A 15,835-nucleotide genomic window follows, 5' to 3' on the forward strand; every position below is an offset into this window, starting at 1 on the left:
TCGCTGCTCCCCTGGGATTCCGCCTCACAGCCCCGTCTCCCCCTGCCGGAGCCTGGGTCCCCAGGGTCTGGCCCATAACTTGGGGCTCAGCGCTGCCGGTTCAGGGGTTCAGCCCAGGCTGCGGGTTCTATTTCCTTCCTGCTAGGGAACGCCAGGCAGCACCCAGCCCTCTTCTCCTCTCCGGCTGCGAACTCTCCGCGCGTGCGTGTGCGGGCGCACAGCATGTCTCCGTACCATAGGCTTTTTTCAGCTCCTCTGATTTTCCTTCTGGTTTTCTCTTTCCTTCTTGTTGTAGAATTTTCAGTCAGTCGACTACCTGTAGCTCTGGGCAGTGTCCACTCTACATTTTAGTTGTATTCCATTGAAATTGTTGTGTGCTGCTGCGGTTAGGTGTCTACTCGAGCAGCCATCTTGGATCCTCTCCACATTATTTTTTAAAAATATATTTTAATGATTTTTTTTTTCAGAGAGGAAGGGAGAAAGAGAATCAGAAACATCGATGAGAGAGAAACCCAAATCAGCTGCCTCCTGCACACCTCCCACTGGGGATGTGCCCGCAACCAAGGTACATACCCTTGACCTGAATAGAACCTGGGACCTTTTAGTCCCCAGACTGACACTCTATCCAATGAGCCAAACCGGTTTTGGCCCTTTACATTTGTTCTTGCTGTTACTACTCTGATACAAGAATGTTGCTAGGTTTCCCATTCATAGCACAACTAATCTGGATTGTGGATCAGTTTTTTTTATTTTATTTTATTATTTTTTTATTTGTAGTTTGTTTGTTTTTTAAATCAAATATTGTTACAAAAGTTCCTCATTTTTTCCCCCTCCACCAGGTTCCCACCCCACCCTCTGCCCTTTCCCCAACCCCCATTGTCCTCATCCATAGATGCACAGTTTATGTTCAGTCTCTTCCTGCACCCACCACTTCCCTTTTCCCCCAGAATTGTCAGTCCACTCCCCTCCCGTATCTCTGATTCTATTATAATCAACAGTTAATGTTGTTCATCAGATTTTTTAATTTCATTTTTTTAAATTAATAAACTTTTATATTTTTAAGAATAAATTTTAAAATCTAATAATTTTAAACCTTGTTTTTTCTGCCCTATCAACTGAGAAGCAAACTTGTTTACATGTAAACTTGCCCTTAGGCTATCAAAAGGCATAGCCATTCAAATGTAAATGAACACATTGTTTAAAGATAGCTGCTGGCTGGAATTGGATTACCTGTTCTGGGTGGGAAGGGCTTGTCCTCCCCTTTCTCCATTAAAATTAAGGTGTTAGCTTTAAAACCTCCTTTTGGCAAGAGACCTTAAACTTTCAGAACTTTAAAATTTTCAGGTAGCAAATCAATTACTTAGCATTTTCTCAAATCAATAATACCTCCACATGCCCAAGGATACACTTCACACAAAAGACATTTCCAAATAGATCAACCAACCTCATCCAGACCCCACACAAGGCACTCACAGATCAACACCCCAGCGCTGTACTAACTCAACACATTCAGATCTAAGCCTTCATCACTTGATTCAGCAGACCCTCAAGTTCCCCCAAAAGTTTCCAGCCATGTCTGAGAAGCAGCCCTGGGGCGTGGGCAGGCGTGGAGCGGGCTGTTCTGGGCCCAGCTGCTCCGGGCCTGGCCGCTGTTGCTCTGGGCCTGGCCTCTGTTGCTCTGGTCCGCTCCACAACCAGCTGCTCCGGGCCTGGCCGCTGTTGCTCTGGGCCTGGCCTCTGTTGCTCTGGTCCGCTCCACAACCAGCTACTCCGGGCCTGGCCGCTGTGACTCTGGGCCTGGCCTCTGTTGCTCTGGTCCGCTCCACAACCAGCTGCTCCGGCCCTGGCTGCTGCCACTCCAGGGCTGGCTGCTCCGGACCCGGCCACTCCTGGCCCGGCCGCTACCGGCCTGGCTGCTCTGGGCCTGGCTGCTGCTGCTCCGGGCCTGAATGCTCCCGACCTGGTTGCTCCAGGCCTGGCGGCTTTGGGCCCAGCCGCTCCCGGCCTGGAAGCTTCGGCCTGGCTGCTTCAGGCCTGGCTGCTGCTGCTTTGGGCCTGGCTGCTCTCGACCCAGCTGCTCCATGCCCAGCTGCTCTCGACCCGGCTGCTCCGGGCCCTGCTGCTCCCGACCTGGCTGCTCTGGGCCCGGCTGCTCCGGGCCTGGAAGCTTCGGCCTGGCTGCTCCGGGCCTGGCTGCTGCTGCTCTGGGCCTGGCTGCTCTCGACCCAGCTGCTCCTGACCTGGCTGCTCCGGGCCCGGCCACTCCGGGCCTGGAAGCTTCGGCCTGGCTGCTCTGGGCCTGGCTGCTCCCGACCTGGCCGCTTCGGGCCCAGCTGCTCCGGGTCTGGCTGCTCCTGGCCTGGCTGCCCTGGGCTGGCCGCCGCCACTGCCGCCCCAGGCCTGGCTGCCACTGCCCCAGGCCTGGATGCTCCGGGCCTGGCCACTGCTGCTCCGGTTCTGGCTGCTGCTGCTCCGGGGCCTGGCTGCTGCTGCTCTGGGCACGGCTGCCACTGTCCTGGGCCTGGCCGCCACCGCTCCAACATTCTGTCTTTTTTTTTTTTTTTAAACACATTTATGTTGCAATGTTGGCTGATGAGTTCTGTCTTATCTTTGATTTTTCAAGATCTTCTTTGCATTCTTTCTTAAGTGATTTTACTATCTTTTTGCTATAACTTGACTTCTTCACATTGAAAACTTCTTCGGTTTCTTCCTCCTCGTCCTGGAAGCTCAGCAGGCTGGCCCTCGGCGCCCCTTTGTTCTCTGAGGCCTCCTGCGTGGCTTCAGCCTGTTGCCAGGGTCGGTGCCGCCCAGGGAGCAGCCCCTGGCCTCGGCTCCGTGGCCTGCGCTCAGCTGTCGAGGGCCCTGCACCACCTCCCCCTCTGGGGGCCCTGTCGCCTGGCTCCTTGCTCCTCATAGTGCTCTTCCCAGTCTGGAGCTTTTGTCTCCTTCCCACCAGGGCATTCCCACGGCACAGCCAACAGTCCCTTCTCTGCACACAATGTGTGCGCCTCAGGGGGCTCTGCCTTTTGCCGCTCCCCTGGGATTCCGCCTTACAGCCCAGGCTCCCTCTGTTTGAGCCTGGGTCCCCAGGATCTGGCCTAGAACTGGGGTTCAGCGCTGTCGGGTCTGGGGTTCAGCACAGTCCGGAGCTTTTATCTCCTTCCCGCTGGGGAACGCCAGCCAGGCACTCAGCCTCCCCCTCCTCTCCGGCTCCATCCTCTCTGCGCGCGTGCGCAGCATGTCTCCGTACCTTAGGCATTCAGATTGTTGGGATCTGGTTGACAATGAATGAGCAAGTCCCTTTCAAAAGGGGCGCCAGCAAGAGCTTTATGTCTCACATGCACCAGTCAATGTTTATTTTTAAATTGCCAGTTCGTGGCATGTATACCGGTTGGTTGGTCAGATGGTCAGATGGATGTATGGTCAGTCACTTAGCCTTCTATATATATATAGATTAGTCAGAGTTCTCCAGAAAAATAGAACCAAAGGATACGTATATGTGTCCCCAAAAAAGGTATACACACATTTTGAATAATTATAAAGGCAGTGTTTATTAAAATACCTTTCATTTTCAAAATTGAACTATCAGCTGTTGAAGTTTGTATACATTTCTTTGGAACACCCTGTATATATTTCGAAAGAGGTTTATTATAAGGAGTTGCCTCATATGATTAAGTAGGTTGGTAAATCCAAAATTAGCCGTGTGCTGGCAGGCAGGAGACCAGGAGGGCCGATGGTGCAGTCCATCCAAGGACACGCCCTGGTGCTGCTGGAGTCTGAGGCGGCTGGCTTGGGGCCTTCAAGTGATTGGATGAGGCTCACCCTCAGCTTGGAGAGCAACCTGCTTTACTCAACACTCACTGATTTAAATGTTATCCTCATCCAGAAACAGCCTTCAAGTCGACACATGAAATTTTTTTTAAATAAGTTTTTATTGTTCATATTATTACAAATGTTCCTTTTTTTTTCCCTCCCCCTCCATTGCTCTCCTCCACCAGGTTCCCACCCCACGCTCTGCCCTTTCCCCACCCCCCATTGCCCTCATCCATAGAAGCACAGTTTATGTTCAGTCTCTTCCCGCATCCCCCTCGCCCCTTTTCCCCAAGAATCGTCAGTTCACTCCCCTTCCATGCCTCTGATTATATTATATTCAACAGTTAATATTGTTCATCAGATTTTATTTTTAATTTCCTTGGTTTTTAGATTCGCTTGTTGATAGTTACGTATTTGTTGTTCATAATTTTTATCTTTATTTACTTTCTCTTCTGAAAGAACCCCCTTCAGCAATTCATATAATTCTGGTTTGGTGTTGATGAACTCCTTTAGCTTTTTTTTATTAGTGAAGCTCTTTATCTGGCCTTTGATTCTGAGTGATAGCTTTGCTGGATAGATTATCTTTGGCTGTAGGTTCTTACTATTCATCACCTTGAATATTTCTTGCCATTCCCGTCTGGTCTGCATGGTTGCTGTTGAGAAATCAGCTGACAATCGTACTCCTTTATAGGTAACTGCCTTCTTTGCTCTTGCTGCTTTTAATATTCTCTCTTTGTCTTTTGCTCTTGGAATTTTAATTATGATTTGTCTTGGGGTGGTCCTCTTTGGATTCCTTTTGTTTGGAGTTCTGTGCGCTTCCTGGACTTGTAAGTCTAATTCTTTCACCAGGTGGGGGAAGTTTTCTGTCACTATTTCTTTCAGTATGTTTTCGATATCTTGCTCTCTCTCATCTTCTGGGACCCCCATAATTCTGATGTTGGTTTGCTTGAAGTTGTCCCAGAGGTTTCTTACATTATCTTCAATTTTCTGGATTCTCTTGCCTTCTAGCTTCTGCAGAGGAGTGTCTTCTGGCTCTTCATGTTCCAAATCTTTGACTTGATTCTTGCGATCTTCCATTCTGTTTTTAGGACTCTGTATAATATTTTTTATTTCAGACAATGTATTCTTTATTTCTTGTTGATCCCTCATCATTTCTTGTTGATCCCTTATCATTTCTTGTTGATCCCTTATCATTTCTTGTTGATTCTTTATTAATTCTAGTTGATCTCTTTTCATATCCTCATAGGTCTTATTGATCTTTTCTAGGAAATTCTTGAAAAACCTTATAAGCGAAGCTTTGAACTCTATATCCAGTCGCTTTTTGTCCTCCATTTCTTTAGTTTGTGATCTATTTTGTTGTCCCATTTTGCAGCTACAGATGGGGCGGGGTTTCAGGGTGAAGCCTACAGCCTTGGCTTCCGACAGCCCCGCCCTATGCGGCTCCTGGGTCTCAGGGTCCTTCAGTACTCGCTGCAAGGGCCTCTGAGAGAAAGGTGCCCTCGAGTTTCGCCTGCTACCAAACAGTCTAGGCTCTCCCCCAATGAGCCCGGAACTGGGGTTCAGTTCAGTTGGAAGTGGAGTTGGAGATGGTGTTCAGAGCAGTCTGGAGCCCCTGTCTCCCTCCTACGAGGGCAATCCCACAGCACAGCCGACCGTCCCTTCTCTGCGTGCAATGTGCGTGCCTCCGGGACCTCCTTTCGCTGCTCCCCGGGGTTCCGCCTTACAGCCCAGCTGCCTCTGTATGAGCCTGGGTCCCGGGGTCTGGCCTAGAACGGGGGTTCAGAGCAGTTGGAACTGGGGCCCAACACAGTCCGGAGCTTTGTCTCCTTTCCGCTAGGGCAATCTAGAAGCAGAGTCAACAGTCCGTCCTCTGCGCGCAATGTGCGCACCTCCGTGGGCTCTGCCTTTCGCCGCTCCCCTGGGATTCCGCCTCACAGCCCTGGCTCCCTCCATATGAGCCTGGGTCCCCAGGGTCTGGTCTAGAACTGGGGTTCAGTGCTGTCAGGTCTGGGGCCCAACACAGTCGGAGCTTTTATCTCCTTCCCGCTAGGGAACGCCAGCCAGGCACTCAGCCTCCCTCCTCTCTGGCTCCGTCCTCTCCGCGCACGCTGCGCGTCTCCCTACCTTAGGCTTTTACAGCTCCTCTGTGCTTCTTTCTGGTTTTCTCCTTGCTTCTCATTGTAGAATTTCCAGTCAGTCGACTTTCCTGTAGTTCTGGGTAATGTCCATTTTTATATTTTAGTTGTATTTTTTTTAATATATTTTTTTATTGATTTTTTACAGAGAGGAAGGGAGAGAGATAGAGAGCTAGAAACATCGATGAAAGAGAAACATCGACCAGCTGACTCTTGCACACCCCCCACTGGGGATGCGCCCGCAACCAAGGTATATGCCGTTGACCGGAATCGAACCCGGGACCCTTCAGTCCACAGGCCGATGCTCTACCACTGAGCCAAACCGGTTTTGGCTATATTTTATTGAAATTGTAGTGTGCAGCTGCGGCTAGGTGTTTACCTGGGCGCAGCCATCTTGGATTCGTCTCTACACATGAAATTAATTATCACAATTATGAATGCAGTTTTTTGGGTTTTTTTGGCTTTTGCTTTTTCCTACAAAAGTGAAGTTAATTATCTTTGATTTTTTCCTTTTAGAAGTATTTTTATTGATTTCACAGAGGAAGGAGAGGGAGAGAAAAACAGAAATAGCAATGATGAGAATCATTGTTAGCTGTCTCCTGCCGCCCCCTGTTGGGGGTGGAGCCTGCAACTCAGGCATGTGGCCTGACTGGGAATTGAACTGTGACCTCCTGGTTCACAGGTTAAAGCTCAACCACTGCGCCATCACTACAGGGACAGTTCTTTCCTTTTTTTTTTTCTTTTTTCTTTTTTTTTTTTTTTAATATATTTTATTGATTTTTCATAGAGAGGAAGGTAGAGGGATAGAGAGCTAGAAACATCGATGAGAGAGAAACATCGACCAGCTGCCTCCTGCACACCCCCTACCGCGGATGTGCCCGCAGCCAATGTATATGCCCTTTACCGGAATCGAACCTGGGACCTTTCAGTCCACAGATCGACGCTCTATCCACTGAGCCAAACCGGTTTCGGCAGTTCTTTCTTTTTTTATGTCTGATCTTTTAAGTTCTTTATTCTAACTTATTGTATTTTTTTCAGCTAAGTAGATCCAAGTGAGTCTTTTTTATAGTTTCTAGTTTTCTGCTGGTCATTTGATTTCATGGACATTTAAAAAATATATATTTTATTGATTTTTTACAGAGAGGAAGGAAGAGGGATAGAGAGCCAGAAACATCGATAAGAGAGAAACATAGATTAGCTTCCTCTTGCACACCCCCTACCAGGGATGTGCCCACAACCAATGTACATGCCCTTGACCAGAATCGAACCTGGGACCCTTTAGTCCCCAGGCTGGCACTCTATCCACTGAGCCAAACCGGTTTCGGCTGATTTCATAGACATATTAATCACAGGTGTTTTATTAATTATTTATTTTTATGTTTACAGTACTGTGTTTATTTTTTAAAATATATTTTTTTATTGATTTCAGAAAGAAAGGGAGAGATAGAGAGAAACATCAATGACGAGAGAGAATCATTGATTGGCTGTCTCCTGCATGTCCCACACTGGGATTTGAGCCTGCAACCCGGGCCTGTGCCCTGATCCAGAATCGAACCCTGACTTCCTGGTTCATGAGTCGATGCTCAACCACGGAGCCACACTGGCAGGCTACAGTACTGTATTTATTGATCCCATTAGTTTGTCATCTGTTTCAAGATGAAAAAATCCACATAATCACAATTCTTTTAAAAAATCTGTGTTTGAGCCCAGCCGGCTTTGCTCAGTGGTTGAGCATCGGCCTGTGGACCAGAAGATCATGGTTGGTTCCCGGTCAGGGCACATGCCTGGGTGAGGAGTGTGATTCCCCAGTGTCAGGTGTGCGGGAGGCAGCTGATCAATGATTCTCATTACTGATGTTCCTATCTCTTCTTCTCCCTTCCTCTCTGAAATTAATAAAAATATTTAAATAAACAAATAAACCATAGCCAGTTTTTCTCAGTGGGTAGAGCATTGGCCTGCAGACTGAAGGGTCCCAGGTTCAGTTCCAGTCAGGACATATGCCTAGGGCTTGATCATCAGTGCGGGGGCATGCAGGAGGCAGACAATCAATGATTCTCTCTCATCATTGATGGTTCTAGTTCTCTCTCCCTTCATTTCGGAAATCAGTAAAAAAAAAAAAATATATAGCCTATCTAATAAAGAGGGAATATGCAAATTGACCATCACACTGTAACAAGATGGCTGTGCTTACAGTGGAGGCCGAGTTCCTGTCACGAGCTTTAAGGAGCAATCAGCAGGGACCTAAGGTTGAGTGGTGCTGGGCCAGGGCAGGGGACCTGAGGTTGCACTCCCCCCCAGGTGGGGCTTGACAGGTGACTTCAGGCTGTGCCCCTTACCCCAGCACCAGGCTGGGGGATCTAAGGCCACACACCCCGACCGGCAGGGCTTGACAGGGGACCTCAGACCGCACCCCCATCCCAGCACCAGGCCAAGGAACCTGAGGCCAAGCTCCCTATCCAGCAGGGTTTGATGAGGGTCCTCAGACTGTGCCCTACACCCAGTGGGACTTGATGGGGGACCTCAGGGTGCATCCCCTGCCCAGGGAGGCTTGACGGGGGACCTCAGGCCACATCCGACGCTCAACCACTGAGCAATGCCAGCTGGGCTGGGGGATTTGAGGCCATGTCCCCTACCCCAGCGCCAAGCCAGGGGACCACAGGCCACGCCCCCCACCCCTGTGCCAGGCCAGGTGACCTGAGGCCACACCCCTCACCTAGCAGGGCTTGATGGGGATGGGGCCCGCCAGGTCTGTATGTAGCCCAATGAGGTGGGGCCAGTCAGGTCTGGGTCTTGTACAATTTCGAGGCCCACGTAGGTGAGCAGGGACTTGACTCTGGGTCCCATGGTGCGCCCCAGACTCTGACAGGAGGAAGATTTTCACATAAATTTTGCTAATTTTCTTTCATCTCTGACACTTCTATTATAGAGAAAGGGTAAATAGCAATATTAAAATATTTCCTCTAATTAATTCCCTTTTAATGTACACAATTTAAAAAAATATATATATATTTTATTGATTTTTCACAGAGAGGAAGAGAGAGGGATAGAGAGTTAGAAACATCAATGAGAGAGAATCATCAATTAGCTGCCTCTTGCACACCCCCTACTGGGGTTGCGCCCGCAACCAAGGTACATGCTCTTGACTGGAATCGAACCCGGGACCTTTCAGTCTGCAGGCCGACGCTCTATCCACTGAGCCAAACCGGTCCCAGCTAATGTACACAATTTTTTTGCATGTGTTACTAGTCCTACCTTATAAGAGAATAATTTGCAAATTGACCGTACCTCTGATACACCCACAAGCCACACCCATCAGCCAATCAGGAGCAGGTATGCAAATTAACCCAACCAAGATGGCTATAGCCACAGAGCGAGCAGGAGGTTTGGGTTTCCCCAGCAATGGAGGAAGCCAAGCTTCCCGCCTCCCCTGGCAGGCCCAGGCCTACACTCAAGGCTACAAAGTTCCAATTATAGAAGATAAATAAATCCCAGATATCAGGGCCTCAGCGGGTCGCCGGGGGGCATGGCCTGCTGCAAACCACACAGGCCTCTCGCTCAGGGCGCCCTGCACCCCAAGAGAACCTCCACTCTGATCCAGGACACCATTCAGGGCAAACCAGCCAGCTCCTCCCATTTACCAGACCTCTATCCTATCTAATCCTATATAATAAAAGAATAATATGCAAATTGACCATCACTCCAACACACAAGATGGCTGCCCCCATGTGGTCAAAGATGACTGCCCCGCCCTGGCTGGTTTGGCTCAGTGGATAGAGCATTGGCCTGCAGACTGAAGGGTCCCAGGTTAGATTCCAGCCAAGGGCACATGCCAGGGTTGTGGGCTCGATCCCCAGGAGGGGGCATGCAGAAGGCAGCCCATCAATGTTTCTCCCTCATCATTGATGTTTCTAGCTCTCTATCCCTCTCCCTTCCTCTCTGAAATCAATAAAAAAAAAATGCTAAAAAAAAAAGAAAAAAAAAAAAGATGACTGCCCCCATGTGGATACAAGATGCCTGCCACAAGATGGCCAACAGGGGAGGGCAATTGGGAGGGACCAGGCCTGCAAGGGAGGGCAGTTGGTGGCGATCAAGCCTGCAGGGATCGGGCCTAAATGAGCAGTCGGACATCCTTCAAGGGGGTCCCAGATTGGAGAGGATGCAGGCTGGGCTGAGGGACACACCCCCCCATGCATGAATTTTGTGAGCCAGGCCTCTAGTCCTATATAATAAAAGGCTAATATGCAAATCAACTAAACAGCAGCACAACTGGTCGCTATGATGAGCACTGAGCACCAGGGGGAAGATGCTCAACGCAGGAGCTTCCCCCTGGTGGTCAGTGTGCTCCCACAGGGGGAGCGGCGCTCAGCCAGAAGCTGGGCGCACGGCTGGTGAGCACAGCGGCAGTGGTGCCTCCGTGGCTGCACTAAGGATGTCTGACTGCCAGCTTAGGCCCGCTCTTAGGCCGTCAGTCAGACATCCCCTGAGGGCTCCCGGACTGTGAGAGGGTCCAGACCAGGCTGAGGGACCTCCTGAGTGCGCAGATTTTGTGCACCAGGCTTCTAGTAACTTGATTCCCTGACGCTGGAACATTAGACATTGATCTCTGGGAACAAGTAGGTAGGAATTCAGAAAGACATCAGGCCCAGGGAAAATGAGCGCCCTTGTCATCTTTAACTGTGTGAGCTCTTGTTTGAGGTACACTATGGCCACTTCCTAGTGAGGATCAGAGCCTACAGGAAGCCAGAAAGCCCCGCCGCCACCCCTCCTCCTGAAGCAGAGCCTCTGAGCCTGGCCGCCGAAGGCCCCACCACCGGAGGAAGCAGTTCCTGACCCTCCACTTGCAGTGCGGGAGGCTCATCAACCAGATTGTCAGTCGTGCGGTCCTGTGTCAGGCAAGCCATGTTAGAAGGAGAGCTTTGGCTTGCCCAGTTATGCAAGATCAGCAAGGTTGGATATATTAACCGCCTTTCTTTCTTTCTTTCTTTCTTTCTTTCTTTCTTTCTTTCTTTCTTTCTTTCTTTCTTTCTTTCTTCTTTCTTTCTTTCTTTCAAGTATATTTTTATTGATTTTTTTACAGAGAGGAAGAGAGAGGGATAGAGAGTTAGAAACATTGATGAGAGAGAAACACCGACCAGCTGCCTCTTGCACACCCCCTACTGGGGATGTGCCCTCAACCAAGGTACATGCCCTTGACTGGAATCGAACCCGGGACTTTTCAGTCCCCAGGCCGACTCTCTATCCACTGAGCCAAACCAGTTTCGGCAGCTGCTTTCCTTTAATACCTTTAAAGAAATAAGGAAAAGGGTTAGAGAAAATGGGGCTACCAGTCTGTTTATAAAAGGATCCCTTAATGCTGTGTATGAAAATTACCATTTGACGCCTTGGGGACTGGCAGTCATTTGGCTAAAACGACTTTAGACACCAGTCAATATTGACTATGGAGAGCAGAATGTGACGAGATCTGTGAACAACAGACTGTTTGTGGGTGTTCACTGGCCACCCCATCTGGAGCCCTCTGGGCCACATTCTGGTTATAAGTCCTGGGCACTATAAGGTATCTTTGGAAAGATCCAGGAAAAGAACTTTGATTTATTAAGTCTCGTCTGTGGGTTATGCACACCTATAAATATCATACATAAGAGTGTCTGTTGATTGTTGTTTTATGTGTCTTTGTTGTTTGGTTTAATTTTTTAAAGATGAATAATATTTCATTTTGTTATGGCCCCCAGATTCTTGTGGCAGGGATTGCAGGAACTTCCCAGAAGCTGCCAAGAATTCTAAATCTTGGGAACCCTTTCTGCTCTCCCTTCTCAAGACATCAGCAGTGTGGGGGCCACTCTTTTTTGTAAAGTCACTAAAAGTCAGTGAGTTATCCCTGTAACAAATTTTGCCAAGAAAACGCCTTGGGTAATAATAACTTTAAAATCTCAAAGTTGTCAAGGCAAATTAAACATTACTAAAATGCAGGGTAGCCAAAACCAGTTTGGCTCAGGGGATAGAGCGGCAGCCTGCGGACGGAAAGGTCCCGGGTTCAATTCCAGTCAAGGGCATGTGCCTTGGTTGCGGGCACATCCCCAGTAGAGGCTGTGCAAGAGGCAGCTGATGGATGATTATCTCTCATTGATGTTTCTAACTCTCAGTCCCTCTCTCTTCCTCTCTGTAAAAAATCAATAAAATATATTATAAATAAATAAATAAATAAATAAATAAATAAATAAAATGAAGGCTTCATATAGCTTTTTTTTCTTTTTAAAAAAATATATTTTATTGATTTGCCAGAGAGGATGGGAGAGGGATAGAAAGCTAGAAACATCAATGAGAGAGAAACATCGACCAGCTGCCTCCCGTATACCCCTCACTGGGGATTTGCCCACAACCAATGTACATGCCCTTGCCTGGAATCAAACCTGGGACCACTCAGTCCATGGGCCAACGCTCTATCCACTGAGCCAAACCGGTTTTGGCATGATAAAGCTTCTTCTTTTTTTTTTTTAATACATTTTTATTGTTCATATTATTACAAATGTTCTTTTTTTTTTTTCTCCCCCTCCATTGCTCTCCTCCACCAGATTCCCACCCCACCCTCTGCCCTTTCCCCACCCCCCATTGTCCTCATCCATAGAAGCACAGTTTATGTTCAGTCTCTTCCCACATCCCCCTCGCCCCTTTTCCCCTTTTCCCCAAGAATCGTCAGTTCACTCCCCTTCCATACCTCTGATTCTATTATATTCAACAGTTAATATTGTTCATCAGATTTTTTTTAAAATTTCCTTGGTATTTATATTCACTTGTTGATAGTTACATATTTGTTGTTCATAATTTTTATCTTTATTTACTTTCTCTTCTGAAAGAACCCTCTTCAGCAATTCATATAATTCTGGTTTGGTGGTGATGAACTTCTTTAGCTTTTTTTTTTATTAGTGAAGCTCTTTATCTGGCCTTCGATTCTGAGTGATAGCTTTGCTGGGTAGATTATCTTTGGCTGAAGGTTCTTACTACTCATCACCTTGAATATTTCTTGCCATTCCCATCTGGCCTGCATGGTTTCTGTTGAGAAATCAGCTGACAATCGTATAGGTGCTCCTTTATAGGTAACTGCCTTCTTTGCTCTTGCTGCTTTTAATATTCTTTGTCTTTTGCTCTTGAAATTTTAATTATGATTTGTCTTGGGGTGGTCCTCTTTGGATTCCTTTTGTTTGGAGTTCTGTGCGCTTCCTGGACTTGTAAGTCTAATTCTTTCACCAGGTGGGGGAAGTTTTCTGTCACTATTTCTTTCAGTATGTTTCCGATATCTTGCTCTCTCTCATCTTCTGGGACCCCCATAATTCTGATGTTGGTTTGCTTGAAGTTGTCCCAGAGGTTTCTTACATTATCTTCAATTTTCTGGATTCTCTTGCCTTCTAGCTTCTGCGGAGGAGTGTCTTCTGGCTCTTTATGTTCCAAATCTTTGACTTGATTCTTGCAATCTTCCATTCTGTTTTTAGGACTCTGTATAATATTTTTTATTTCAGACAATGTATTCTTTATTTCTTGTTGATCCCTTATCATTTCTTGTTGATTCCTTATTAATTCTAGTTGATCCCTTTTCATATCCTCATAGGTCTTATCGACCTTTTCTAGGAAATTCTTGAAAAACCTTATAACCGTAGCTTTGAACTCTATATCCAGTCGCTTTTTGTCCTCCATTTCTTTAGTTTGTGATCTATTTCGTTGTCTCGGCATTTTCGCAGCTCAGTTTCGGCATGATAAAGCTTCTTAAGTGGTAATTATATATGCCTAAACATAGTTTTCCAAAGTCTTTGGTATCTTAAAAATTTGGAGCTTGCTGACTTAAATAATAAAAATCATTAAATAACTAGGTATCCTATAAAAGAAAAGGCTAATATGCATATTGTCCCCATAGATGGGAGTTTTACCAATCAGGAGTTAGATGTGCAAACAACAGACCGGGGGAGGTGCGGAACGTGGTGGGTGTTGGAGATGCGGATTGGCAGCAGGCAGCAGAGGAGGTGCTGCTGGCCCTGATGAGATTGGGACCATGGCAGGATGGTGGGGCCGGTGAGCGTTTGGCACCAGGACAAGGCACGTGCAAGCAGGAGCCCTGTTCACCCTGCCAGTCACTCCACAGATTGGCCTTGATGGCTGACCAGGCCTAGAGACCCTACCTGTGCATGAATTTTGTGCACTGGGCCTCTAGTTTTTATTTTTATTTTTTATTTTTTTTAAATCAATCTTTATTGTTCATATTATTACAAAAGTTCCTTATTCCCCCCCCCCTCCACCAGGTTCCCACCCACCCTCTGCCCTTTCCCCACCTCCCATTGTCCTCATCCATAGATGCACAGTTAATGTTCAGTCTCTTCCCGCATCCACCACTCCCCATTTCCCCCAGAATTGTCAGTCCACTCCCCTCTCGTATCTCTGATTCTATTATAATCAGCAGTTAATATTGTTCATCAGATTTTTTAATTTCCTTGTTTTTTTTTTAATTAATAAACTTTTATATTTTTAAGAATAAATTTTAAAATCTAATAATTTTAAACCTTGTTTTTTCTGCCCTGGGAACTAAGAAGCAAACTTGTTTACATGTAAACTTGCCCTTGGGCTATCAAAAGGCATACCCATTCAAATGTAAATGAACACATTGTTTAAAGATAGCTGCTGGCTGGAATTGGATTACCTGTTCTGGGTGGGAAGGGCTTGTCCTCCCCTTTCTCCATTAAAATTAAGGTGTTAGCTTTAAAATCTCTTTTTGGCAAGAGACCTTAAACTTTCAGAACTTTAAATTTTTCAGGTAGCAAATCAATTACTTAGCATTTTCTCAAATCAATAATACCTCCACATGCCCAAGGATACATTTCAAACAAAAGACACATCCAAATAGATCAACCAACCTCATCCAGACCCCACACAAGGCATTCACAGATCAACACCCCAGCGCTGTACTAACTCAACACATCCAGATCTAAGCCTTCATCCTTGATTCAGCAGGCCCTCAAGTTCCCCCAAAAGTTTCCAGCCATGTCTGAGAAGCAACGGTGGGGCATGGCAGGCGAGAAGGGAGCTGTTCCGGGCTGGCTGCTCCGGACCTTGGGCCTCTACTGTCGAAACCGGTTTTCCTCAGTGGTAGAGCGTTGGTCTGTGGACTGAAAGGTCTCGGGTTCGATTCCGGTCAAGGGCATGTACCTTGGTTGCGGGCACATTCCCTGTAGGGGGTTGCAAGAGGATGTTGGTCGATGTTTCTCTCTCATTGACGTTTCTAACTATCTATCTCTCTCCCTTCTTCCTTTCTGTAAAATATCAATAAAAATATATTTTAAAAATATAAATAAATAAATAAATAAATAAATAACAGGCTACTGAAATATTCATCTGAGTTTGCCTCATATGAAAAATCTAGAGGATAGATTTGAATCTATTAATGAATGTCTTATATTTTATTTGAAACTAGGGGCCCGGTGCACAAAATTCGTGCACTGGGGAGAGGTCCCTCAGCCCAGCCCGCCCCCTCACATACTGGCAGCCTTCAGGGGATGTGCTATGGATGGCTTAAGCCTGCTCCCCATTGGGTGCGGACCTGAGCTGCAGTCTGGCCTCCCTTTGCTTGAGGTGACTGGGCTGATCAGGGGAAGGTGCCAGCCCAATCACCCCACTGCAGCCACCGCAGCCGCCAAGATGTTTTCATCAACATGGACTCCAGTCCCTTTACCATGAAAAAATGACATCTTTCTTCAGGCATTTTCAAGATGTGTCTTTCATAGGATATGAAATTTCTTTTTCTTTTTTAAAATATATTTTATTGATTTTTTACAGAGCAAGGGAGAGGATAGAGAGTTAGAAACATCGATGAGAGAAACATTGATCAGCTGCCTCCTGAACACTCCCTA

The sequence above is a fragment of the Pipistrellus hanaki genome (genome assembly GCF_964339955.1).
Source record: "Pipistrellus hanaki genome assembly, chromosome: 9".
Classification (NCBI taxonomy): domain Eukaryota; kingdom Metazoa; phylum Chordata; class Mammalia; order Chiroptera; family Vespertilionidae; genus Pipistrellus; species Pipistrellus hanaki.